Genomic DNA, 25,562 nt, shown 5'->3' with positions numbered 1-25,562 from the left:
TGGTCTGGTCCTTAAGGCCAAAATCGTCCTGGTCCTTAAGGGGTTAAACAGCTCCTTCAGGGGTGGTTGGCTGACTACGTTTCTTGTAATGCATCAACTGAGGTATCGTCCCAGACCTATTGGGAAGTGGCTAAGGCGGTTTTGAGAGGCCGTATTATAGCCTATATGGGATCCACTAAGAAGTGTATCACACAACAGCTGCGAGATAAGGGGGAGTCCCTTAGGAAGGCCTATAGTTTCTTCCTCTGTAACCCATCGGATGGTAATAGGGAGGCTTGGCAACTTGAAATTTACATAGATCTTATTTGGATGCTGCTTTATTCCATTATGGCAATAAATCTGGCAAGCTGTTAGCTCGCTTTGCTAAAGTGGCACACCCTTCTGCCCATATTTCGGCGCTCAAAGACAGCCAAGGGCGTATAGTCACTCATCCCTGTGATATTGGTTGCTTATTTAAAAGTTATTTTCACCACTTACACACTCTGCCTACTCCTTCTATTCCCGCTGATAGGGACTGGTCAGGGAAGATACCACTACCGACATTTACTAGGGATGAGAGGAAATCTCTAAACGCCCCTATCTCTTTAGAAGAGCTTCAGAACGTGGTTAGGTCCCTTTCTTCCGGGAAGGCACCGAGCCTGGATGAATTTCCGGGGGAATTTTATATGTTGTTGTCAGAAGTATCCCCCACTATACTGACATTGTTCAACTCATACTTGACGGGACTTATTTCTTCTACGGTCATGAACACTACCCATATCCAGGTCTTGTCAAAGTTGGGGAGGGGGGATCCCTCAAACCTAGGGGGTTATAGACCTATTTCCCTCATCAACATAGACTTAAAACTTCTATCTAAAATGATGGCTAACCGACTGGCTGTTGTATTGCCCCAACTTGCGTAAAGCTGTATTGGACACTGTCCACCATCGTCCTGAAGCTCATCCCTCTCCTGCTATTTTATCTATTGATGCCGAAAAGGCTTTCAATAGCGTGAGTTAAGGTTAGTTGAGGAACGTTCTAGATCGTACAGTATGGGTTTTGATGGAGCCTTTTTAACTTATGTGCGATCATTGTCTTCAACCCCTTTAGCTAGGGTGCACCTCCCGGGGTTTCTTTCTGACCCGTTTTCGCCAAAACTGGGTACCCGTCAGGGTGCCCTTTGTCCCCTTTAATTTTCAATTTGGCATTAGAACCTCTGTTGAGGGTCCTTGCCACTATGTCCTCATTTACGTGCATAAAGGTAGGCACGCATGAATTGAAGTCTGCACTATTTTATTGTTTTTTGCCCATCTTGTGAAAGACTTGCGTGGGGTGTTTGAGATCCTCACCGATTTTGGGAGGGTTTCGAGGTTGAAAGGGAACCCCTCTAAAAGTACTATTTTAGATATTAAATTATTTTTTTTACTTTCTCCTGACCACGGGTTGCAGGTCCCTATCAAGATATTCTAGTCTTCTCTAAAAAGTATTTGGGTATTCACGTAGGTTGCTCTCCTGCATCTATCTTTATGTTAAACTATCCCCCCCCCCCCCTTATTTCAGAAAATTATTTCTGACTTAAGATGTTGGCAGTCCCTTCCTCTTCCTTTCCTGGTCTGGTGCCATCTCCTGAAAATGATGATGTTTTCCAAATTACTGTATCCGATGCAGACTATTCCTTTACTACTTAAGCATAAGGATGTAACATTGTTATGTTCTGAGGTTTCTAAATTCCTATGGGCCAATAAGAGACCACGAATAGCTTTAAAAAAAACTGATGCTGCCTAGCGATCGGGGAGGGGGGGGGGGTAATTAACTTCCCAGATGTTAGACATTATAACTTAGTGTGATTACTGGGTGGACTGGGTAAAGGGCTCTAGTGTGTCCTCTAACCTTGACCTGGAGGCTGGGATGGTGAGGCCTTGGTCTTTACCAGCCTTACTGCACCTGCCTTACCAAGAATTGTTAAGAGTAGCCTACTTTTAACTCCTTAATGACACAGCTCATTTTGACCTTAAGGACACAGTCAATTTTATTTTTTCGTTTTCGTTTTTCCTCCTTGTCTTCTAAAATCCATAACTTTTTTATATTTCCATTCACAGACCCATATGAGGGCTTGTTTTTTGCGTGACCAGTTGCACTTTGTAATGACATCCCTCATTTTACTCTGAAATTTATGGTAAACCCCCCAAAAAAAATTTGAGTCAATTTGGCAAATTGGGGGGTGGTCGTTTTCACGCTTTACACTTCAAGGTAAAACCCATGGTTACATACATTTCTATTATTGTACTATTTTAAAAAAAAAATCTCAACTTTTCTTTTACAAAATCAGTACGTTTAAAATTGCCCTTTTTTAACCACCTCTAACTTGTCATTTTTTCCGTATTCAGGTATGCTAGGGCTTATTTCTTGTGCCATGATCTGTAGTTTGTTTTAGTACCACTTTTGCGTATATGTGACTTTTTAATCGCTTTTTATAATTTTTTTTTGCAGTTTGATGTGACAAAAAAAGCCGAAATTTGGGACTTTTTTTTGTTTACGTTTACGCCGTTTGCCATAGGAGATCATTAACATTATATTTTTATAGTTTGGATATTTATGCATGCAACAATACCAAACATGTTCATTTTTTATCTTTTTTTTACGCTTTTGTGTATTATATGGGGAAAAGGGGTGATTTAAAACTCTATTCGGGGAGGGGCTTTTTCAAATTTTTGTAAACTTTTTTTTTTCCTTTTTTTTACATTTATTTTACACTTTTACAATAATCATAGAGAACTATTTATAGCAATCATTAGATTGCTAATACTGTTCAGTGCTATGCATAGGGCATAACACTGATCAGTATTATCGGCAATCTTCTGCTCTGGTCTGCTGGAAGGAACATCAATGCAGAAGACCCTGGGAGATGGATGGAGGCAGGTAAGGGGGGCCTCTGTCCACCATCTTTGCTGATCTGATCACTGTAGCAGTGCCGCGGGCGATTACATCAGCCATTTTAATTGCTGCACTGCCGCAGATGCTGTGATCTGTGTTGATCATGGCATCTGAGGGGTTAATGGCAGACATCAGCGCTATCGCTGATGTCTGCCATTACCGGCATGTTCTTGGCTGCTGACAGCCGCTGGGATCCGTCAGGAATGAAGCCACTGCAGATCCTGTGCTCGCATCACAGCTGCACCGTAAATGTACGGCTCTGTGCGCTGTGACGCTATGCAGTGCCGTACATTTACGGTACATCCCCTTAAGGGGTTAAAGGACACTATTGCTTCGTAGAAGGCTTGCAGGGAGGCCATGAAATTGCCTTTCCTCATTAGCAAAGACATGCCATTGTGTTCTCACCCGGAGTTCCCCTGGGGCATCACAATCCTCTGTATCAAAACTGGAGAGCGGCTGGGGTACTTCTGATTAGACACCTCTTGCATCCCACTGAACCTTGCTATTTTACCCTACCTGAATTAACAGCCCAATATGGGATAGGACCCTCACATTTTCTGCAAGACTCGCAATTGTTGTCTTTTGTTCACCTGAGGTTGATGGACCTAACCTACCTCATTTGATGCCTTTTTGACTGACACTTCTGCCGTTCATTCCCTGTCTTATCTTTATTGGAAAATATGGAGGTGGGGCAGTGAAGCGTTGTGTACCTCCTTGTTTCATTACTGGGAAAGGAAATTGGGGAAGTCAGACTTAGGTAGGGGTATCTTGGAGGGTTGGATGAAGGTTAGGAAATAGATAGTTAACAAATTGTGGAGGGAGACACAATTCAAGATTATGCATCACGTGGTATATGGTTTTACTCTTTCTAGGACGGTTGACAGACCTGACAGGTTGGAGGAATGTCCTAACTGTGGTGAACGATGGTCTGATCTTACTCATGGCTTATTCTCTGTCTTAAGGCATACCTTACAGATATGTTTAGTGGTCGATCCTCTTTTAATTTTATTTCATGTGACTGCCGAGGAGGTTACCCTAACTTTACTGACTCACCTATTTTTACTGGGGGGCAAACGTTGTTTGTTGGCTCATTGGCTGTCTTCTACCATGCCTACGGTGGCCGAGGTTCTTTTGCAGATGAGATGGTATCTTCATTCAGACCATTTAGAGTGTGGGAGGACCCCGGATAAATTGGTTAAATCCTTTTTTTTTTTTTAAATGGAAAACTTTTATAGTTGTCTGACGCTAAAGTCTGTAGTGGTACCTGCGCAAAGCCACGTCGGGCACTTCTATATCATAGAGAGGGTAATGGGCACACATTCTCATATCAATGTGCTTGTGTGGAGACTATTATGCCTACTTTCTGTTTTCTTCAATCTATAGGACAAGCAGTGGGGTTGGGGGGAGGGTATTTTTTGGTTTGGGTTTAAATTCTTGCAGTCTGCATCTGTGCGATTGGTGTGCCTATTTGATTTGCTGCATTGTTTCCAGTTATTCTGCTCTCTAGGCCTCATCATTGTCCAGGGATGTGTATTCCCTGCCCTCTTATGTTTTGTAAAACTATAAAATTCATAATAAAGATTTAAAAAAAAACATTATATATATATATATATGTATATATATATATATATATAATATTATTATTATTATTATTATTATTATTATTATTATTATTATTATTATTATTATTATTTAGTGCTCCTTTAGGTCCAGCACTAGGTAGAACACACTAGTGCTTCCATTAGTGTTTTTTTTTTTTTCAAACTCTGCCTACTCCATGACCTACCTTTACATCATTTTCATGTGTAAAAAAATGCCATACATTTATGGCACAGTTGTGGTGCAGGATCTGAAATATTACCTGTACTATCATTAGCAAATATCAGATACATCTGTGAACGATGTGAACCTGACCATTTAGCTCCTTAGATGCTGTGGTCAATTATGAACTCACACCACAATCCATGCCCTGCAAAACCCCTGCATGGTGCTGATTAGAGATGAACGAAGTTACACTAATTTGATTTGTCACAAACCTTGCGGCTCGGAGGTTGCTGACTTTAGCCTGCATAAATTAGCTCAGCTTTCAGGTGCTCGGTGGGTTGGAAAAGGTGAATGCAGTCCTAGAAGACTCTCTCCAAGACTGCATCCATCTTTTCCAGCCCACCAGAGCACCTGAAAGCTGAGCTAATTTATTCAGGCCAAAGTCATCAACTCCCGAGCCGCGATGGTCGTGATGAATTGAATTGCTGTAGCTTCGCTCATCTCTAGTGTTGATGTGTTTATATTAATTTATGAATAATATGTATTGCATCTCTGGATTTATAAATAAATGTGTCTCTTGCAATAAGGACTACACCCACAACAAAAAGGACATAATTGGTGAACACCTTGGACTTAGTTTATATTTTGGATTTTCTGTACACTCTAAACACAGTCCAATATCAAAAAGGAACCTTTTCACACAAGAAAAGGTTTTATTTGACAATAATCTTTATCTTCTCTTTTTGTGGTTCACATAAATTCACAATTTTACTAAATATATGTGGTGTCCCGCCACCGTATTTCATACTGTGCCTTAGTTATTAGTCCCCAAAGTTAGAGTCCCTAGGACTGTCGGGGTTCTCTTCCCTAATTAGCCCCTAGTCACCCCTTAGTTACTTGATATTTATGAATATTATCTATGTAAATATAGGTATATCTGGTGTTACTCACTTATTGTAGCGTTGCAGGACCTGCGGGTCATGTGACACGGTTCAGAACTCTATGGTATGTTGAAGGACCTTAGGTGGTTCTCGAGTCACGTGTTTCCCATAATGCCGTGTAACGGTGAGTGATAGTTGTTTCGGACCAATTCAAAACGGCCAGCCCCTGCCCATATAAGGGAGCTGCGGCCATTGATCGCTCTCTTAAATGAATGAGGTAGGACCTCCGCAACTTTCAAGTACGTTTACTAGGCAAAAGCCTTGCGGCCTCGGCCTACACCACCGCGGTTAGATATCTATAATTCCCTGCTACTCTCCGCAAGATCACTGAACCTAAACTCACCCCTAAATCCAGCGGATCTATGCAACAGAATCTTCCTAAAGCTACATTGAGCTTATCTGATCTCAACCAACTGTCAATCGCTGCTCAACTAGAAATAGACTCTGTTAACTGGACTGTTGTTGCTATTGCCTGCTAAAGAAAATCTTCAGTAAAAGTTCCTGCAAGTTTTCAGTTAAACAATGGTTGTGGACAATCCATATATTACGCATTCACCTATCGCTCTTGGGAAGGATCGCGATAGGCCCAGCACCATTACAGTATTTAACCCCTCACCCTGGCGTCACGAGTGACAAGGGTTAACAACGCCCTTTATTATACAGAACAGCAACACCCCAACTACCCTACATACCCCACCAAGGCACCATATATATATATATATATATATATATATATATATATATATATATTTATTGGTGAGAAAACTGAACATCTAAGAGACTTCTCTCCATTTGGAGCCTTTGAATCCTCGGAAACCATCAGTGACTCTCCGCATGGGCTAAGTGTTTGGGCAGTGCTCTGCCATGCATGTAACAATTAAAGGCATTCCACGCTTTTTGTCAAGCAGGCATGTCACACACATGGCAGAACACTGCTGCATAGTTTAGCCCATATGAAAAGAATTTTCTTGAACAAGTAAAACTTAACTAAATATGCATATTATTGGGTATTTATTTGTAAGGGGTGTTTCGTCCCTCCCCAGGCAATATTCCCAACAAGAGTAGGGTCACACAGAACGGATCTGTGACATATTTTACGCTGTGGATCTGCCGATAATGGACCCTACAGTGTGCTTCCAGCTGTGCTTGCTCGTAGGGTCAATTCGCCCATACGAGCAGACACACAGTGTTCTGTGAGTCACCGCGCGCATGCATGGGACCTAATATATGGGGACCTTTGGTGATCTTTTTTATAAGCTATGTTTTCTATAAAAAGGAGATATTTTCATTCATTATATATGAAGATGTACATCATAAAAAGTTTTTGATTTCTACATTGCATATTTAGGACATATAATGTCAAAGTAGGTATGGTTCTGAAGTGGTTAAAGGGGTACTCTCTTCGAAAACTTTTTTTTTTTTTTTTTAAATCAACTGGTGCCAGAAAGTTAAACAGATTTGTAAATCCCTTCTATTAAAAAATCTTAATCCTTCCAGTACTTTTTAGGGGCTGTATACTAAAGATAAATCCAAAAAAGAAATGCATTTCCTCTGATGTCATGACCACAGTGCTCTCTGCTGACCTCTGCTGTCCATTTTAGGAACTGTCCAGAGAAGCATATGTTTGCTATGAGGATTTTCTCCTGCTCTTGACAGTTCCTAAAATGGACAGCAGAGGTCAGCAAAGAGCACTGTGGTCATGACATCAGAGGAAATGCATTTCTTTTTTGGATTTATCTTTAGTATACAGCCCCTAAAAAGTACTGGAAGGATTAAGATTTTTTTAATAGAGGTGATTTACGAATCTGTTTAACTTTCTGGCACCAGATGATTTAAAAAAAAAAAGTTTTCCATGGTAGTACCCCTTTAAAGACACATATATAGATTATAAATACTGGTGACCTCACAATGTATCATTTAAAAAACAGAATACTATTGCTAAATCTTTCTATTTGTCAGGTATGCATTTTGAAATATAAAATATGGGGATATTCGATACAGTAGCATTAATAATCTATAGAAGGAGCTGTAATGTATAGTAGGTTATAGGAGGTAATGTATTCAAAAGTTGCACACTCAATACCTCCACTGAAAAAATGGACAAGCACTTCTGTAAAATCTTTGCTTTTTGTATAGCCAAAACCAGATTGTATCCATTCTCCCTAAGTGCTCCTTCTGCCCACTAACTGCAGAGCACAAACAAATGTCAAGAACAGAATCTAATCAGATTTAGTGCCAGTCAGAGCACTGATCCTGAAAATTAAAACATCAAAGCTGTGTATGCGGTGTCCACAATGACTGGTTTCTTTGCTGTTGAGGATATCTAGTTAAACATATGGTTAAGATCTGAGCTAATATTTTCTATTAAAGGTTGTCAATAGAGAGTGAAAATCCAACATAAAAGAAAGGCTCTTTCATATTGAAGTGCAGAGTTCATGTATCCATCTATTTTTTCATGAATTTGGATTACGGAACAAGGGCAAAAAATAATGATGACAATAGATAGAAAAAAATCGATGCATGCAAATCTCCTAATCATTATAAAAGGGACGTTTATTTCTCTCCCAATAAATATTCTCAAGAAAATTTTCTTGCAAATGTACGATGTAACATAAAGAGAATATATTAGCTCTTTATATCATGCTCAGAGCTGCTGACATAGGCAGACAGCTGATACAGATCAATCAAAATATACCTGTCATGACCAAATGGGGGGACAGGGAGAGTGAGCCCTAAGCTGTCCCTAGTGACACTCTCCCTGCCCACTTACCTATACACCCTAAGCGGTGAATCAACGTGAAAACAAATAATATACATAGTCGGTCACAGGCCAGAAACAGAAACGGAAAACTACCAGACAACCAGATATACCAAACAGGATACATATACTAATAGGGCAGAATATAATGTATTAACAAACAGTTCACAAACCGGAATCCAGATAAATGGCAGACATGGATAAATGAACAAGACTAAGCATGGTACGAGTATACACGAGTATACAGCAGAAACCAGGAATTGCAGGGAATGAGCAGAAGAACTGAAAGCTAGAACACTAAACTGATCAGGTAACATAGGACACTCTTCACACTGGGGTACAGAACTAACAAACTGGAAACCCCACACCACAAAAGGAGTAGACAGCATAATAAAGCCAAATAGAGTACTACCCTGCGGGGCACACACCACCGTTGTTACGATATGCGCTCCAGCCACACACGCTGTCCGTGAGCGCATGGTCCCCTTACCTTCTGCTGCTGACGGGGCTGGGACTCGCATCTCGGGATGCACCCACATGTGAGCCCCAGTCCGTCACTCTCCGGGTGTTTCTCTTGCCTCTGCCTCTCTGCTCCGGCCCACGTGTCCCCGTCCGCGCAGCGGAGCTTTAAGATTTAATGGGCCAGTACGCTTATTAGTGTAATCCACCTGTGGCTTGTTTATAAATTCCTCCACCCTCCTCAGTTCTCTGCCAGATCTTTGTTGCCTTGTGCCCTAGAGAAAGTGTTCCATTGTATTGCCTTGCAGTGTATCAGATCTCCTGCTTTTGTGACTTGACCTTGCTCCTCTGCCACCTGCCTACCGAACTCCTGCTACGTCCTGACTATGCTACTGTGCCGCCTGCCATGACCTTCTGCTATCCAGACTACGAGTGGCCTCATCCCTCCTGTGCCTCGCATATCCTCAGCCGCCTGTGTGGTTGAGCCATGCCAGGGGTAGCGACCTGGGTGTTGCCTGCAGCTGCAAGCCCATCCCGCTTTGCGGTGGGCTCGGGTCAAAGCCAGCAGCACCTTAGACTCCACTCCCTGGTACGGTCCGAGTCATCTGCCACACAGGTACAGTGGATCCACATACACCGGAGTTCCTGTCTTCAGAAACGTGAGTGTTACAGTCGGTACCTTAGACTCCGCTCCCTGGTACGGTGTTACAGTAAGATCCGGCCATGGATCCCGTTGAGGTACCCCTGCCGGAAGTTGCAAATCTCTCCTCCGTTGTGATACGTCAGTTGCAGCAGTTGGCCCTACAGGCGCAGCACTTTTCTCAACTTGCAGCCATGATGCAACAGCTTTTGGCCTTGCAACAGCAGCAGGTACCACAGTCTGGCCCACTCCCACCACCAGCTCCTGTAGTGTCTCCTTGCTCCCAGCTGCACCTGCCTTTGCCTTCCAAGTATGATGGGGATTCCAAGTCGTGCAGAGGCTTTGTTACACAGTGCTCCATGCACTTGGAGCTCATGTCTTAACTGTTCCCAACGGAACCTAGTAAGGTGGCCTTTGTCATTAGTCTACTGTCCGGAAAAGTCCTGGCTTGGGCTACACCCCTTTGGGACCGTGGTGATCCAGTATCCTCCAATTTGTCGGCATTCTTAGCAGAATTTCGCAGTGTCTTTGAGGAACCCGCACGTGCCTCTTCAGCTGAGACGGCGTTGCTGAACCTCTGTCAAGGGAATTCTACCGTTGATGACTACGCAGTTCAATTCTGCATTCTAGCCTCTGAACTTTCCTGGAATGATGAGGCCTTGTGTGCCACACTCAAGAAAGGCCTGCCAAGCAAGATTAAAGACGCCCTTGTAGCACAAGATCCTCCATCTTCTTTGATTGAATTTATCCACTTGGCCACACGTATTGATGTACGTTTTGCCAAAAGACAGGAGGAATATGCGTTTTGAGAGGTAATCTGCCCGCCTGACCCCTGTTTTCCAACGTCCACCTCTTCTGTCTCTTGCACCTCTTGCCGAAGAGGTTATACAAGGAGATCATTCTTGTCTTACGCAACAGGAGAGGTCACGACGACGCAATGAGAATTTGTGTTTGTACTGTGCTAGCCCGGAGCACTTTCTCAAGGACTGTACAGTTCACCCGCACCTATGGTACGTGGGAGAGGCATCCCTGGATGTGAATACTACCTCTCCATGCTTAACTATTCCTGTACTAGTCTTCTCTTCAGCCAAGTCTTCCTTCAGCGCTACAGCATTTTTGGATTCTGGATCAGCAGGTGACTTTATTGAATTCTAAGTTCTACCACACGGTACTTCTGATATTCTTCTTGGTCTTCCTTGGCTGCAACACCATTCCGGGCAACTGGATTGGAGAACTGGAGAAATAATTCGCTGGGGACAATCCTGTCAAAATTTTTGCCTCCAACCTGTTCTGCGTTAAGTTGTTTCTCGTCTTCCTCCTTTACTTGGCCTGCCGCCACCTTACCAAGATTTCTTGGACATTTTCTGCAAGAAACAGGCTGAATCTCTGCCTCCACATTGTCCTTACGACTGCCCTATCTTCTGCATGCAAGAAATCAAGGAAAAAGATGGACCCTATGTAGGCGCTGCTCAAAACCAAAGTATACAGCACAAGGTGAAAAAGTGCCAAAGCACTGTGTTTATTTGCTTCCAATAACGCGTTTCGGAGGGTCTCTCCTCCTTCATCAGATTGGCATACACATAAGAGCAACAGACAAAGTATTTATACAGTAAAAATGGCACCCAAACCAGGTGGTCGGAGCCAAAATCAAATAAAAAATGTATCAATACGGAGCGAAATTTACATCAATTGGATTCATATAATGCACAGCACATTTAAACAAACAGTATATCTGTAAAAAGTATTAGAATTACATAAAATGTAAGAACACAGGGTAGCGTGACTGCAATTCAAAGCTTGCCCTGTGATCCTCTGCTCCGGCAGTATTTACTGAAAGCGAGGGTGACTGAATGTAAATAAATAGAAGCGCATGGCTTTCAACAGTGTAAACATCCGCATAGTGTATCTTCTGCATGGTACCACTCCTCCTTGTCGCAGGATATACCCTCTTTCAGTTTCTGAGACCAAAGTCATGGCTGAGTATATCCAGGAGAATCTCCAAAAGGGATTTATCCGTAATTCCTCTTCTCCTGCTGGAGCAGGTTTCTTCTTTGTAGGGAAGAAGGATGTCCTCCGTTACTCCATCCATGCATTGACTATAGAGGACTTAACAAAATCACGGTCAAGAACCGTTACCCTCTACCTCTTAACTCAGAACCTTTTGACTGTCTACGTGTCGCCAAGGTCTTCTCCAAGTTGGACTTACGCGGTGCGTATAACCTCATTCGTATCTGAAAGAGAGATGAATGGAAAACGGTCTTCAATACTCGTGACGGACATTTTGATTATCTGGTAATGCCTTTTGGTCTCTGCAATGCTCCAGCTGTTTTCCAGGAGTTCATAAATTATATCTTCCGTTATCTTCTCTACACCTGTGTTGTCGTATACCTGAGTTGTCCTGATCTTCTCTTCCAACCTAGAGGAGCATCGTACTCATGTTCGTCTGGTTCTTCAACGACATCGGAAGAATCATCTCTAGACCAAACTGGTGAAATGCCTGTTCGAGAAATCTAGTCTTACGTTTCTTGGCTACATTGTCTCTCATCAGGGCCTGCAGATGGATCCAGATAAGTTGTCTGCAGTATTGGATTGGCATCATCTGTCGGGCCTACGTGCTATTCAACGCTTTCTGGGATTCGCTAACTATTATCATCAGTTTATCCCACATTTTTCATCCTTGGTTGCCCCTATTGTGGCTCTCACTCAAGAAGAGGCTGAAGAGGCCTTCTCCCATTTAAAGTCTGCGTTTGCCTCTGCTCCCATGCTTACAAGACCTGATCCAGAGAGGCCCTTTGTTTTGGAGGTTGATGCCTCATCTATTGGAGCGGTTGCCATTCTCACTCAGAAAAACGCCAAGGGCAAGAGTGTAACTTGTGGGTTCTTCTCCAAGACTTTCTCTCCTGCTGAGAGGAATTACTCCATTGGAGATCGGGAACTTCTCACGATCAAGCTAGCTTTGGAAGAATGGCAACATTTATTGGAAGGTTTTTCTCATCCGGTCAGCATCTACATCCGGTCAGAATCTTCTATACCTTCAGTCTGCTCAGCATTTGAACCCCCGCCAGGCAAAATGGTCACTGTTCTTTTCCAGGTTCAACTTGTTCATACACTTCCGTCCAGCAGACAAGAACATCAGGGCTGATGCTCTCTCCAGGTCCTCTGATGTCATTGGTTTGGACTCCACGCCTAGACATATTATTTCTCCTGACCGTTTGATTCCTGACACTCCTGCCGAGATTCAGCAAGTTCTTCCGGGAAAATCCTTTGTGCCCACCAGATTGTGATGCAAGGTCCTGAAATGGGGTTATTCTTTCTTGACAGCAGAATATCCTGGAATACACAAGACTCTACTTCTTATTTCCCTGCACTACTGGTGGCCCCATCTTGAACATGTTTCTGATTTTGTTCGGTCCTGTGTAACATGTGCCCATGACAAAACTCCTCGACAAAGACCTGCAGGACTCTTACAGCCTTTATCCATTCCAGAGACTCCCTGGTCCCATATCGCCATGGATTTTATCACCGATTTGCCCCCTTGGTAGATCGGTTTTCCAAGATGACTCATTTCATTCATCTACCAGGTCTTCCTTCTGCCCCGCAGCTGGCAAAGTACATCTTTTTGCATGTCTTTAGTTTACATGGTCTTCCTCAGCATATTGTTTCGGATCGAGGTGTGCAGTTTGTCTCTAAGTTCTGGCGAGCCCTTTATAACTGTCTGGACATCAATCTGGACTTCTCCTCGGCGTTCCACCCTCAGTCCAATGGTCAGGTGGAGAGGGTTAATCAAATCCTTGAGACTTATCTGCAGCATTTTGTTTCAGCTTGCCAAGACGATTGGGTCAACCTTCTCCACTCAGCTGAATTCTCATATAATCATATGGATTCCGAGTCCATGAGGTCAACTCCCCACCATCTGGCAACAGACCCGACAGTCCTTGTCCCAGGCTTCTTCGCACTTGAAGGTGCAAGCGGATAAAGGTAGAAGACCTCCTGTGCCATTCTCTACTGGTGACATGTTGTGGCTTTCATCCAAATACATCAGCTTCAAGATCCCTTGTTACAAGCTCGGTCCCCACTACCTTGGTCCCTTCCAGATTCTATAAAGATCAATCCTGTCTCTTACAAACTCTGTCTACCTTCTACATTACGTATTCCCAATTCCTTCCACGTCTCTCTCCTCAAGCCTCTTGTTGTAAACCGGTTCTCTCAGAAGAATCGTGTCCCAGCACGTGTCCCCGTCCCTTAGGGCTTGCAATTTAAAGGGCCAGTATGCTCATTAGTGTAATCTACCTGTGGCTTGTTTATAAATTCCTCCACCCTCCTCAGTTCTCTGCCAGATCTTTGTTGCCTTGTGCCCTAGAGAAAGCGTTCCATTGTATTGCCTTGCCGTGTATCAGATCTCCTGCTTTTGTGACTTGACCTTGCTCCTCTGCCGCCTGCCTACCGAACTCCTGCTACTTCCTGACTACGCTACTGTGCCGTCTGCCCTGACCTTCTGCTATCCAGACTATGAGTGGCCTTATCCTTCCTGTGCCTCGCATATTCTCAGCCACCTGTGTGGTTGAGCCATGCTGGAGGTAGCGACCTGGGTGTCGCCTGCAGCTGCATGCCCATCCCGCTTTGTGGCGGGCTCTGGTGAAAACCAGCAACACCTTAGACACCACTCACTGGTACAGTCCGAGTCATCTTCCACACAGTTCCAGCGGATACACATCCAATGGGGTTCCTGTCTTCAGAAACATGAGTGTTACAGAGAATAGCAAACTGCTCAGAGCATCCTTGTGTGAATACACACCTAAACAGAAAAATACAAAAACAAATAAATAGACATTACAATACCTGTCTCTTTGCTGATGGTTATTTGCAAAGGTATAACATTTTGTTTTACTTCCAAGCTTAAGTGTCCTAAAGGAAAGGGCTTTGCTTCTGTATGCACACCTCCTCCCTTCCCCACCCTACCTGTACTACATGATTTATTTATGTTACAGTGCAGCAAGTGCAGGGAAAAGGTGTGCATTCTACAGCTCAGCACAGTCTCTATGACACTTGAGCTTGGAAGGAAAACATGATTTTATAACTTTGCAATTGGCCATCTGCAAAGAGACAGGTATCATTTGTTCTAAAACACAAAACACAAAATAACCAGCTCACCGCCATGCCGCAGAGTAAAAAGGACACCTGAATGTCTCTTTTGGAAGCACAGGATTGATAGCTGAGCCATCTTCTTTTTCCCGTTATTTTCTCATTGTACATTGGATACACAGCTAGATCTTTTCAATGAGAACCAGTGCCCTCCAGAACAGTATTACAGATATTGTCAGCACCCACCATTGGGACTCTCAATATAATTTCCCTGTCCCCAGCACACATACCTGTTTCATAGGAAGCCACTTAACCTTTTAGTATGTATTTGAAATTTGGGAAGAAACAGGAGAACTCAAATGAAACTAACACAAGTATAAGGAGAACAAACTATATGCTGATGTTCTTCTTGGTTACAATTTAACATAGGACTTCAATGCTGAAAGACATTTATTCCAACTACTGTGCCCTGTGCTGCCCTTATGTCAAACATTATATTTCTAAAGGAGAGAAGGAACAAAAATGAATCATTTAAATATATATACAGATACAGCTGCAGCCTATCAACCATTGTTTTTATTGGAAGAAAGTTTGTTTTTTTTTTTTTGTTTTTTTTACAAATCAAATATTTTAATAATGCATTAGAAAGCTGGGAACATATGTTTGCTAAAAGGTCATAAGAGTATGCAGTTTTGAAACATAAGTTGATAAGATAAATACACATAAACTAACAAAGCATAGAAAATATCAAGCGTTTTGATGAATAAAAGTATCAGAGTTTATTTATGAGCTTTATACATTATCATTTGAAGCAGTGAATTCCAATCTATTGCTTTTCAGCTGCCACAGGTCCAACAAAGCTACAACTCCTCTTTCTTTTGCAAACCCAACAGACCCATATATTATATAGTCAGCTATTCATTTAAATGTCAGAATGTTATAATATTTTTGCATGCATTGACTACTATTTGGAATGTGTGGCTGCCTGTGGTTTCCTAAAGTGTTACTGTCTATGTCACAATGACAAGTAAAAAGTTTTGAACAGTTGGGGGCTCAGTGCTGAGACCTACATTAATCTTTAGATATAGACCCAAAAAGTATGCAGGGGTACACTTCACTCTCCAGCTCTTTGCCCAATTTGAATCATTGTAGAAAGTGGACTTCAATATTAGTGTTGAGCGGCATAGGCTATATTCGAATTTGCGATATTTTGCAAATATATGGACGAATATTCGTCATATATTCACAAAATTTGCATGTTCCTAATATCCGTGTTTGCGAAAATTTGCATAACTGAAAATTTGCATATGCGAAAATTAACGTAAGCGCAAATTTGCATATGCGAACATTAGCATATGGTAATTTTCGCACATGCAAAAATTCGTACGCCAGTCTTACACAGTAGTATTAGAGCCTTCTTTACACCACACAAGCTGGAAGCAGAGAGGGATGATCACTGTGATGTGTACTGTGAAAAAAGAAAATATGAATATTCGTAATTGCGAATTTATAGTGCTATATTCGGGAATATTCGCGAATATACGATATTCGCAAATAAAATTCGTATTGCGAATATTCGCGAGCAACACTATTCAATATAAGCTTATGGAGGGAGATTTATCATTAAGTGTCTATTGTAGACACAGATCTACCCCTTTACATTGCTTGTCTAGTTTACACTCTTGCTCAGAATTTACAAGGGCTGTGCACTCCTTTGATAAATCTTGTGCAAATATAGAAACGCCCCCCCCCCCCTCGCTCTACCGTACACTCCTTCTCCACCTTACAGGAGATGTGGGCACAGGGATTTTGTTCTATTGCTTTGAGGCAAGGATTCCATTGAGGTTTCTTGTACATCAGCAAAAACGCCAGAACAACTGTCCCAGCTCTTTCCTGTGTTTTGTTAGTTTTTCTTGCATTTTTTTTATTAGCATTTTTGCTGGTTCCCCTTATTTTTAGTATCAGCCAGATAACAACCAAGCAGCAACAGCCTGACGTTACCAGGGTGGGCGAGGACGATTGTTACTGGCCCTTTCCAGCCTAAATAACGTCAACCTGTTACCGCCTAGGCCCAGGAGTGCCTTTTTTGATGCTCCGGGCCTGTTGGTACCAGCTCTTCCTGACATATCTGTGGTGGTGGGTACCGGGTAATAAATGGTGGTTAGCGCTAGCTGATTTTGGGGCTAATGCTAAGCCCTGGCTTAGTAATGGATTCCATCTATAAGACAGCTTCCACTATTAACCCTGAAAATTCAATTATAAAAAACACGAAACATTGAAAAAAAAATGTATTAAAAAAAACACTATCCTCATTAACCATTTTATTGAAATAAAAAAATTGCTGGTCATCATCGCAGTCCACCGAATCTGACATAGTCCTCCACATTCATGTATAACTGAAATGAGAAGAAAAGAAAAACAAGAAATATGGGTTAGTACATTTTTTGCGCTCTCCCCTGGGAAGAGCGCACATAATGCAGCGTGTTCCTAAACAGGGAGCCTCCAATTGTTGCTAAACTACAACTCCCATCATGGGGGGCTGTAGTTAAGCAACAGCTGGAGTCTCTCTGTTTGGGAACACACTGCTAGAAAGGCTCTGTTCCCGTTATGCAAAACACATAATGCGAGCAGAGATCTGTCCCTCTGCCCTTGGACTACTACTCCTATCATGGGACAGAGTCTGTCCTGTGATGGGAGTAGTTGTAGTACTGCAGCGCTGCTGAGGGATGGCACTTTCACATCCCCCGGTAGCAGGACTTTTAGGACTACTACTCTCATCATATACAGACTCTGCCCATGATGGGAGTTGTAGTCCAGGGGCTGAGGTGCAGATCACACTGGGTCATTCTGCAGAGACCCACTGCGATCCGCATTTAAGTTAACAAGCCGGCAGTACAAGCAGCTACACAGTGCTCCCCAGCAGCTTCTATGTACACCGCTCATAATTCATAATCCCCGCCGGGAGATGGGAGCTCTGATTGGTCAATAGCTATTCACCAATCAGAGCTCTGTCCATGATGGGAGTAGTAGTCCTAAAAGTCCCGCAGCCGAGGATGTGCAAGTGCCATCCCTCAGCAACGCCGCAGTACTACAACTACTCCCAACATGGGACAGACTCTGTCCCATGATGGGAGTAGTAGTCAAAGGGCAGAGGGGCAGATCACAGCAGATCATTCTCCAGAGACCTGATGCGATCCGCATTTCTTAACTATACAAGCCGGCGGTACATGCTAAACTGCACTGCCCGCCGACTCCTGTATACTTTTGTTATAATTCATAATCCCCCCCGGGAGACTGGAGCTCTGATTGGTTAATATATTTTCACCAATCAGTGCTCCCGTCTCCCGGCGGCGGGGATTAGGAATTATGACAGTGTTTATAGAAGCCGGCAGCAGCGCAGTAGAGCCGCATGTGCCGCCGGCTTTTACAGTGAATAAATGTGCATCACAGCGGGTCTCTGGAGAATGAACTGCTGCGATCTGCACCTCAGCCCCCGGACTACAACTCCCATCATGGGCAGAGTCTGTCCATGATGGGAGTAGCAGTCCTTACTGTGCCAAAATAGACACTAGAGGCCGACATTTATCATTGTCTTTAGACTGTCTTTTGTGTCTAGAAAAGGCGCAAAAAAGGCGCAAGCAGGGTTTATTTGCGCCTTTTGGTTTACACATTTCTGCTGGTTTTGAGTTGCAATTCACTGATTTTGGCAATACACTTGATATGGAAGAGTTTTATGAACTGCACCTTTTTGTGAAAAGGCGCAAAAAAAGGCGCAAAGCCACTGAAAAGTCTCTAAAACTACACCAGCCCAGACTTAGCTTAGCTTTTTGGTGTATGTGAAGAGAGAAATTTCAGAAAATGTGACAAGCACAAAATTTATCAAATTCTCTGTGACGATTTAATAAATTTGGTGCTCCTACACATTACCAGCACACAAAAAAAAAGGTGCAGAAAAATGCTTCACTTACATCTACAATGATAAATGCCGGCCTTTGGTACGTGTCCTCCGAGGTGGTGTATATTTACGCAAGAAAATGCCGTTTGCACCTTTTTTTAGCGCAAAAAAAAAAAAACACAGTTTTTTTTATTTGATTTTACAGTAGAAAATGCTCTATGGTAAACTTAACTGTAGACAAGGCGATGAAGAATCTAAATTTGTGCAAAAAAGACACAGGAAAAAAAACTTGCGCATATTTTTGCTCAAAGAATAGACACAAAACAGCTCTATATACAATTAAAAATTCCGCCATGGAGTCTGTCTTCTGTAATGAAATGGATTGGATAGTGACCAGGGGAGAAAAGTGCCCACATGCTTCTCCCAACTATATCTAACAATAAGTTGGGTCTCAGCGCTAAGATCCCAACCTCAAATTCTGACTTCATGTCACATCCTCATATACTGTCCCCCACATTAACCCCTTAAGGACGCAGGGTTTTTCCATTTTTGCACTTTCGTTTTTCCTCCTCACCTTTTAAAAATCATAACCATTTCAATTTTGCCCCTATAGTTCCATATTATTTTTTGCCCCATCAATCCTACTTTGCAAGCACATTAGTCATTTTACCAAAAAATCCACGGCGAAAAAAAGTAATAACTACATGCACAAAAATGTATACGTTTAAAATTTAAAATCTTCTGACCCTTATAACTTTTTTATTTTTCATTTTTTGTGCCGTGATCTGACGTTTTTATTGGTACCATAATTGTTTTGATTGGACTTTTTGATCGCTTTTTATTTATTTTTTTATTTTTGTGCTACAAAAAGTGACCAAAAATACGCAATTTTGGACTTTGAATTTTTTTTTGCGTGTATGCCATAGACCGTGCTGTTTAATAAAAAATACATTTTTATAGTTTTATTTCCGCACGCGGCGATACCACACCACATATGTTTATTTTTATTTTTATTTACACAGGTTTTTTTTTTTTTCTTAAATGGGAAAAGGGGGGTGATTCTTACTTTTTCAGTATCTCTCAGCAAATTGCTCCCTCCTATCCCTGTATAAATAAAAAATAAAATAAAAAACGTGAAAAGTCTGGAACAAGGAGTTCATAAATGTGGACATAAAAATTGCGGGACATGCAATAGCATTAAACAAGGTGCAAAGTCTATCATTAGTAAATCCACTGGAGAGGAAATAATAATAAAATCATCTACAAATTGTAGCTCTGATTACGTCATATATGTGTTAGAGTGTCCATGTGGCATTCAATATGTAGGGAGGACATTGCAAACTTTAAGGAAAAGAATAAACTCCCATAGGTTTAATATCCGACACCTCTACACAAAAAATAGTGTATCCCGGCACTTCTCTATAGCACATAATGCAGATCCTGAACTGACAGAGATCCCTATAGAGCAGGTAGAAAAAAGTCTAAGGAGGTTCTCAACACTATGTAAAAGTGTAAGTTTTTTTTTTTTTTTTTCATTCCTGTTCCGCTAATGAGAACTGTATATTCATAGAATTGAAACTGCAGCCGCTCCCCAGTTTTTTCTTTTACTTGTTTACTTTTATTAGGGAAGGGGTAAATTCATCATTAGTAACTTTTTTTTCCACCTTTGTTTTTCTATGGTGGATGATCAGTGTTATCGGGGCTTGACTACTCCTGCCTGGATCTCAGGCATGGAGAAGTCAATCGCCGATCAGATGCCAAGGAAGCACGTAGGGGACCTTCCTTTGGTGTCCTAGCTGATCTGAGCTGCCGGGATGCAATTGTTTTAACTTTAGACGCGGTGATCAACTTTGATCGCTGCGTCTAAAGGGTTAATAGTGCGTGAAACAATAATCTGTGCTGCACTCTATTAGCCCAGGGTCCTGGCTTTCATTAGCCGCCATCACGAGCCTGACATCATGAGCACAGTGCTCTCTGCTGACATCTCTGTCCATTTTAAGAACAGTCCAGAGTAAGAGAAAATCCCCATAGCAAACATATGGTGCTCTGGACAGTTCCTAAAATGGACAGAGATGTCAGCAGAGAGCACTGTGCTCGTGATGTCAGCAGAGAGCATTGTGTTCCAAAAAAAAAAATCCTCTGTAGTATTCAGCAGCTAATAAGTGCTGGAAGGATGAAGATTTTTTTATAGAAGTAATTTACAAATCTGTTTAACTTTCTGGCACCAGTGGATTTAAAAAAAAGTTTTTAATGGTATGCTTATGAATCTATCTATCATTTAGTTCTTTGTCTTGTTCTATTCCTCCTTTTCCTTCATTTCATGCAGGGCATAGTTATTTTTACCTAATTATTCTTTTTCTATACTATTTTCCCCAAACCAGCTTAACCATATAGTATATATGGTGCTCATTGGCTCATAATTTTTTATATGGCAGTGCCAGTGACATTACAGACTTAGAATACCAACTTTATAATGAATAATATCAGGGCTTTTATTTTATCTAGCTGTGAGCTCATGTTAGGAAGCAAAATGAGGCCCTTGCTTAAGGCTGGGTTCACATCCATCAGGTGTCCAGCATAGTTTTCCTCTGGCGTGCACAGGAGGCAAACTGATGCTAGAACTGATCCCATTCATGTGGACTTTGACATAAGCTCCAAGCTGTACCATGATGATGTTAGTCTAACCATTAAAGGGTACCTTTCATCAAAAAAACTTTTGATATATCATAGATTAATGTATGCAGAATAACTTTACAATTGCATGTTATTAAAAAATATGCTTCTTTCTATTTAATTTTCCACTTTGAAGAAATGACCACTAGGGGTCTCCCTACCAGTCCTGGCAGCAAGCATTTCAGACTCATGCTGGAGTCCTAAACACTACGAGCTGCCAGTCTGCTTTGTTCACAAAGGAGAACACTCAGAGCTGCCAGCCTGCTTTGTTCACAGCCTGTTTGGCTGTGAACAAAGCAGGCTGGCAGCTCTGAGTGTTTAGGACTCCAGCATGAGTCAGAAATGCTTGCTGACAGGACTGATCGGGAAAAATACAATAGAAAGAAGCATATTTTTCATTAACATGCTATTGGAAAGTTATTCAGCATTCATTAATCTAAAATATATCAAAAGTTTATTTGATGAGAGGTACCCTTTAACTAGTGTGGGTGTGAACAATAGACTACACATGTATGTTGGGGAGCCTAGACCTAAATATCTTCCTATCAATTTATGGTCTGGGCTAGTGCCACAGAGTCTGGTAAAACTAGCTTTTAGGTGTCAAGGCTTAGTCAGGGCCTTTCCATATAGAACTATTAATGGATGCATGACAACCAAAGTTTTACACTCTAAAGGCAGGGTTACATGTATCAGATCTGCAACGTATTTTATTCTGCGGATCCGCCAGTGATCCGACCCATTGTTTGTCTCCAGCTGTTGCAACAGCTCCACCCTATCCTGCTCGCAGCGGCAACCCCCCTCTGAGCAGCCACACAGGGGCCTGTGAGTTGTTGAGTGCATTTACAGTCACGGAACAACAACGAGTACTCTGCGCATGTGCGTGGCCCCTGCGCAGCTGCTCCGAGCAGCCGATTGCCGCTGTGAGCAGGCCAGGGGGTGGGGCGGGGGGGAGGGCATGTGGAGGTTTGCCAACAGCTGGAGACACACTATGGATCTGGTCACCGCCAGATCCGCAGTGTAAAATACACGCACAGGATCGGCTGCATATTTTGCTGCATATTTGTGCAGATGATGTTGCCATCCATTAACTTTAATGGGTAGTAAAATCAGCAGCAGAAAATATGCAGCAAAAATATGCAGCAGATCATATATGTGTGAACGTATATATGTGTGAAGTTAATCCTTGCATAGCTGAGTCGATAGCACCACCTAGTGAATTAGTAAATGGTCATTATACCAGAGGGAATACATGGTCAGATGAATGTCACTAGATATCATTTTATCAATTGGACAGTTCTAAATGATGTTTTAGAGTTTGTATTGATGATAATATTTCTGTTAAAAAATAAAATTGTGTAGATACACAAAGAAAATCTTAGAGTACTACAGATGATTCAAATCTTAAAGGGGTACTCCGCTGCTCTGCATTTAGAACAAACTGTCCCGAACGCTGGAGCCGGCACCAGGAGCTTCTGATGTCATAGCCCCGCCCCCTCATGACATCAGGCCCCACCCCCTCAGTGTAAGTCTATGGGAGGGGGTTTGACTGATTTTGTCATTTTGTGTCATTTTGTCATTTCTCTGTGTTTTTTTTTTTGTCTTATGTTAGTGTAGGGACTCGCAAGAGACTGAGGGCCCTTGATGTGGGTTGCGAGCTTGGGTATCAACTAATACCTCATGTTTGTCATATGGAATAAATATTTTTATGATGGGATCTGGCCTTGTGATGCTGGGGGAGCCCGGGGTGTCAGGGATTTGTGGGGTGCACATTGAAGATGTTGGGCAGCCTGCCTAGTTGAATAGTATGGGTGTCACTAATAGGTTGTAAGCCAACATGGTGCACTACACTTTATCATGTTACTCACACCCTTGTATATGCCTTATCTGTGTGCAACTGGAATACTAGACAACTACCCCCCTCATGAATAGTAGGCTTGTGAGTGGTTGTTCATCAGTATTTTGCACACATGCTACTTCCCCCATATAGCATTGTGGGTTATTTGCATTGGGAATGGGTGCCTAGCCTGTAAACAGTAAGTGGGGCCTTTTTTGTGTGTTTTTTCAAGATAGCTGTTGGCCAAATGATTTTTCGGCTGACAGCAATTGATGATGTATGTGCACCTTTAGTGTCAATGATAAAACAGACAAAAAATAATCAAAATAAATAAATTAAAGGGATATTCCTGGCAAATACATCTTATCCCCTATTCATGCCTATGGGAGGGGGCGTGACATCACATCTCCAGTCCCGGAAACAAAGAGGTTTCAGAGACTGAGGACGCAGCCCCGCATAGAATGTGGGTGCTGCTCGGAGATCGCGGGGGGGCCAAGCAGCGGGCCCCCAGCAATCAAACATCTTATCCCTATCCTTTTGTTAGGATAGGGGATAAGATTTATTTGGCCGGAATACCCCTTTAATGAATGAATAAACACAAATATAATTATATAAATAGATATATTATCACAAATAAATAAAATATTGGTAATGCTTTATTGTTTTGAATAACATATTCATTTTATTGTATTGAATACACATTCATCGGATTTGAAATACACCAGACTCCAGATAAAAGGAATTAATTACATGGTAACTATAGATTGGCTGAGAACTTACATTAGTAGAATGTACTGTATCAGGCTAACTTGTCTGATAATTCAATGTGTCTTTGCAAAAGATTAACTAAGATTTACAAAAAGGCAATTTGGCAAAGACATGACAAGCTTGTTATTAAATTGTGTCTGTTGAAGCCATGAAAAAATATCTGGGCAACAAATTAAGACACAATTTTGTCAGAATAGCCTTCAATTCAATGTCACATAGAAACAGCCGTAAATGTGGCACTGATGAGCTTCTATTAAGTGTGTGTCAACTGTGGAAAACTGAATTGACCTGGATGAGACATTTCTGGGTTGTTTCTTAGATACTTAACTGTATTTTCTTAAAGAAAAAAAAGAAAGAAAAAAAAATAGCAAAAGAACATTTACTACAACATAAATCATTAAAGGTAATGTGGGACACAATACTAAGAAAAGAAAAGAAATAAATGAACAGTAATAGATTGCAAGATCTTATCTTTCATTATTCTCATCCTTTTATGTTTCAGGGGAGAGAAGAAAACACACAGGGGGCGCTCTCTGATGAGGTATATTCACTGGTGTGCACCCTTCACCACACCACAGTGATATCCCGACCTTGTGTGAGTTACACTATGGTGTGAAACTGTTTTGGCGATGAAGACATAGAAATATGCTGGCTGCAGCAACCAATATCGGACTTCAAGGCAAGAAGCCGATAAAGAATGTGCAATAGAAAGAATATATAGAAGAAAAACGGTATTGGGAGGCACTGCTTAGATTGCGGACATAAGGACAGACTCAGGCAGCAAAGAACAAAGAATGTTTTTATTGGGGACAATGCGTTTTGGCATTCACTAATGCCTTACCTCAGGTCCACTAACAGTTTCATGGTGCCATTGGTGTTCAGTGTGCTGGGGTGCTGGTTTCAAGATCCTGCTCAGTAGCTGTGCTGCTGCCGCATTAGTGAATGCCGAAACGCGTTGTCCCCAATACTCAGTAAAAACATTTGTTGTCCTGTGCTGCCTAAGTCTGTCCTTATGTCCGCAATCTGAGCAGTGCCTCCCAATACCGTTTTTATTCTATATATCCTTTCTCTTGCCTTTTATGATTTGTGTTGATAGCAATATACAGAATAATACCATACAGAATATCAATAATATTACAATTGCCATACGAAAAAATTGTGTACAGTACTTGTCAGAGTATAGGAGTAATCTTTTCATAAAATTGGGTTCCCTTGTTTATTGTGATGACTATATACTGTAGACTTATATTTATTATATACCATGTAGATAGCAATCTCATGACCAAGTCCTCTCAGGGGTAACAAGCCCAACACAGCTGTCTACAGATGAGTAACTTTCCATTTTCGGAAAGATTATAGCTTGGCGATAAAATTTTCAGTCAGGTTCAAAGGCATTTGAAGGAGCTAAACTTTCACTTGTAGGTATGATACCACCAATAGGTGACACCAGAGAGCAAGCTTTCCTTCTGGGAGAGAGGTGCTTTGTAGAGAGAGGCACTTGAGAGAATAGAGAAGTATTCACATCTACACATTTATGACATCCATGGGATGTGCTATAAAGGTCTGATAAATGCAGGTCCCACTTCTGGGATCTCAATGTTGAGCTCAAGCTCTATTGTGGCCATTGAAGGTGGTCATAAAAAAATGCCAAGACCACTGTTTTTAACAGTTTCTGTAACTCCCAGCATAAAACTATGACCTACATTATTTCCATAACACCTGAATTACAGAAACAGAGTAGCTTGCTCTGATACACTGTTCATGTGACTCCCATTATTCTATATTTTGTGGTCATGAAAACCACAAAAAAACAGCAACTTCAGCTGATTTCAGCT

This window comes from Hyla sarda, chromosome 10, assembly GCF_029499605.1.
Source record: "Hyla sarda isolate aHylSar1 chromosome 10, aHylSar1.hap1, whole genome shotgun sequence".
Classification (NCBI taxonomy): Eukaryota; Metazoa; Chordata; class Amphibia; order Anura; family Hylidae; genus Hyla; species Hyla sarda.
The sequence above is the reverse complement of the archived record's forward strand: the minus strand, read 5'-3'. Positions refer to the sequence as shown.